This window comes from Polypterus senegalus, chromosome 2, assembly GCF_016835505.1.
Source record: "Polypterus senegalus isolate Bchr_013 chromosome 2, ASM1683550v1, whole genome shotgun sequence".
Taxonomy (NCBI): Eukaryota; Metazoa; Chordata; class Cladistia; order Polypteriformes; family Polypteridae; genus Polypterus; species Polypterus senegalus.
The window spans coordinates 277,577,016-277,581,379 of NC_053155.1; positions in this window are offsets into that span (position 1 = coordinate 277,577,016).

A 4,364-nucleotide genomic window follows, 5' to 3' on the forward strand; every position below is an offset into this window, starting at 1 on the left:
ATGGGAATCTGTATCCTTTTAATCCCCTTATATAAAAAAGTACAGATTACAGCAGATTCAGTTTTAAGTTTATTTATTATCTCTCATTCAGTATTAATACAATGTCATTAAAAAATAGGGAACACAAGCAGTAATAAAAGCTCATCATAAAAACAATATATATGCAATACAGCACATACAACATGTAAGACATAAGAGTAACAAACAAGAACAAAATACAGCACACCGTAATAACTCTGGTGTTATAAATGTTCTGAGTTCAGGTCGCTGAAATCTGTAATCGAAGTAAGTTGAAGCAGACAACCTTCTCCACCCATGCTGTACTCTTGTTAACCACTGCTTTACTCTAAATCCTGATGCATTAAGTTGCCCTCTACCACTACTTCTTCACTGATAACTAGTGATCAATATGAATTTGAAGTCTTTTTATTTTTTTTCATGTTCAAAATAGCACTTGTTTTTAATTTTCCTGTTTTTTAATGGCTTTAGAATGTCCTGCATTCATTTCTCTCCATATTTTGTTTTAATATTTACTTTTTTTGTGTTCACAACATTTTGAAACATTTGTTGTTCCACCTACACAATATAACTCCCACACGTTGAACTGTGTGAGTTCATAGTGTATTCAGAGTTATTATCTGTTTTTACCTGCATTTTTATTACTCTTTAATTTAATATTGTTTTTTGTATCAGTATGCTGCTGCTGGATTATGTGAATTTCCCCTTGGGATTAATAAAGTATCTATCTATCTATCTGTCTATCTATCTATCTATCTATCTATCTTGCAGACAGTATTTAATATGGTAGTGCATTATATTCAGCATTACCTCTCTATTATATAAAAAAATCTTGGGACGAGACAAGACTTTTTCAGAGAGACAAGATGAGACATTTTCAGAGAGATAATTTCATGTCCTGCGAGATGACACTTTGTGCCAAGAGATGAATTGAAAACCTAAAAGGTCCAAGTGGGGGTGGAAATAAAAGACAAACAGTAGAAGAGAAAAGCCAAGCAAAATGACAGCTTTTATTGGCTAACCAAAAAGATTACAATATGCAAGCTTTCGAGGCAACTCAGGCCCCTTCTTCAGGCAAGATGTTAGAAAAGACAAAGAGTAGAAGACAAAGTAGAATGTCGTAAAAAGGTTCAAAAACATTGGCGCAATACACATGTGAAGCAGGTTAGAGATTATGAAAATACAAAAATTCGAAAGTCTCAAAAAACTGATAGTAAAGATCGCATTTGTGCTAACAAACGGAAATTATTACTCGGTGAAATGATGGAACAGCAAAAAGAGATCGAATATATGGACATAGGTGATATGACAGAAGTATGTAGATATTGGTTGGCTTTAAAGTTTAAGTCTGAGACTTTTAGATTGTCAAATTCATGTTGCCATCAGGGAAAAGTAGTGTTTTTTCCCAATGAAGAGGTGTATCTGCGAGAAAAAAAAGATTTGTTATTTGGTGAAATTGAAATCCATAAACACTACAGGCAAAATATTCGAATCTGCAATAATATGTTCGCGGTCGCATCATACAATGCTCAAAATGTAGATTTACACGATTCAGGACCATACACTGTGAGAATCTGTGGTCCTGCAACAATTAAAGCTACGAACAGTTTAAAGAAGTTTTCTTGGATTTCTATATGAATCTGAAAGATCACGCTTGTATATATAATTAACCAACATGTGACGAATTGTCAGTGATAATAGTTACGAAAGACAAAGATATCTAAGACAGAGTTGATATTCGTGTTAATCCAAAAGCACAGCACGATTCATCACAAGCAGCAGATCTGGGAAATGACTAGCGCATAGTGCCCCCACGGGGATTGGCGAATGAAGCATGCAGGGGGCAGAGCCCCCCTAGTTATTAATTCTGATTATTATATTTAATCAATCAGATTAAAACACACTTCATGCTGTTCTATATCTGTTTACGTGAAAAACATGTTAGGATTTTTCTTTTATGTTTTAATCATGATTTACATATTTTGTTTTGACATTTGGGTTTTTGAATTTCCGATTATGATCTTGACTTGTTTAAAGACTTCCCTTTTGTTTTGCCCTTTGTGAATTCATCTCCCATCTCTTGGATTAGTCCTTTGAGGCATGATTTCTTCCATCACATTAAAACAATGATCGACACTCTGAAACATGAATTAATCAGCCACCTATTAGACTCTACTGATGCTTCATCCATTTCAAATTAAGTTGTGACTCTCTAACACCAAACCACATTCCTGCATGGCCACCTGATTTTTACTGACACTGAGCAAATTGTATAAAGAGTGGACTTCCACAACAGAGCACAAGGCTTCATTCATTTTATCTTTGCCAATGTCTGACTTAAATCAGATGAACTAGGCTTTCCTCTTAAATGGATAATGATCATGTCTTGCCTGGGGACAGAAAGCTCCAGATGTCTCCTTTCTCTACAAACACATTCAAGAAAAACTGATCATAATTAAGTATACTATAGATTACTGACTTGCATTTACAAACACTTCCTCGATCCACATTTAGGTTGACTACCTGCCCAATATTGCATTCTTTTCAGACCTTTAATAACCTACAAAGCTGTTATTTCTAACACCCCTAATTTACCTTTCAGTCTATAGCTTTTACCCTATATAAAATCATTAAGCATATGGGATATACTGATTAAAAACAGTTAATTTCTCAGCAAATACTCCTTCACATCCTTTGTAGGAGTATTTTGATTGGGCATGAATCGCTACTGGTTATCATGTTTATTTGCTGTTCACAACTACATTCTAAGCCTGCTTTTCCTCTAGTGAATGTTAAACTGACTCTTTTGCGGCTACTTTTCTAATGTTGATTCTGCAGTGCTGTCTGACAGTTCTTTCTGTCAGTTGACTTCCATGTTTCGTTTGTTTATTAAATACTAACTTACTGACATTATTTATTTTTAACTTTTACTATGATTCTCAATGTTAATTTGTTGTGGGTTTTGGGCTTCAATAAAATTATAACGAGCCCTTTCATATTCTGGTGCTTTGTATTCTGTTCCCTTTGTAAGGGGAAACGTAGGAGGATGGAGAGAAGAGCAAAACATAGTACACAACTTAGCTGGGTTGTCCTTACCTGTCTGGAACACCACACTGACAGGCATCCCAACCTTGCTTTACTAGATCCAATCACACCTTCTCCTTCAACCGTAGGTTGAGAAATGCTGGTCAAAATGGTGTCTGCAATATCAACACTGCCAATTAGCTTTATCCATGTAAAGGCTGGGTTTTGTTGTCACTGGCAAAAAGAGATTGTTTTGAGTAAATTTAACTGGTTTGGTCTTTTCCCCTTTTGGTGTCTCCTTTAAATCCTTTAGCTACATGAGGCTCCTATATCGTTAAACCCTTTCTTATTTGTAAGTGTTCTGCTACTTAGAAATGGAAAATAAAGTCAAAATATCAAGCCAAAAAAACTATAAGAACAAGTCTTAAAACACAAAATTAGCACAAGCAGAGTTTTAAAGTGAATCCACAAACTTGGTTACAGAAGGCAGTACACCACCATCTTATATAGGTAGGAAGTCATACCATATAGTCATACTATATGTTAAATGGTTAGCAACATGCATTGTGACGATAACCAGTTTAAGAGTAGCCATGCAGAAGCAAACAAAATGGCAGTGATCACAGTTCTATGCACAAACAAAATGTTGGTCCAGTAACATCAAAAGCACGATGGTGATATACAGTATTTAATAATCAGAAAACAAAATAAAAAATAATACATGGAATTTCTTTGACAGAGTAGAAAAATGCAAAATCATGACTGTAAGGAGGTCAAGGGAAAAAATATGTGCCTGATCTTGTTTACAGACGCATTCTTTCTCTCTTCTTCTTCAGAATTCCAAGTCCACACTGGCTCATCCAAGGCTTATGATAAATTTGTCAGTATGGCAGATAAACTTTAACAAATAAAAGAAAAGATGAAGGGTGTGCTCAATTTTAACCTTTTACTGTGAATTTACATTTGCTGAAAGCAGGGTGGTTATCTGGTGCTGTCTGTGTCTATGAGGAGATCAGATCTTTACTAAAAAGGATCACATTAGATAAACAGATAGCACTCACATAAAGGGTGGTTTATGATCAAGACCACTTAATTTTCTCTTCAACTGCAGATTATTTTACAAGGGTTAATTTCAACCTATAAATAAGAATATTTTAGCAGTGGCAAGTATATGTATTCTATTCTGTAGGTATTTTTATCTGGTTTCATTTTTTACAAATCTTTGCTAGAAAAGGATTTTAGCATACCATATATGTGTAAATATTGAAAGTCGTACATCAGGCTAGTATCACAATGAAGCCATTGTTAGAAAAACATGCACA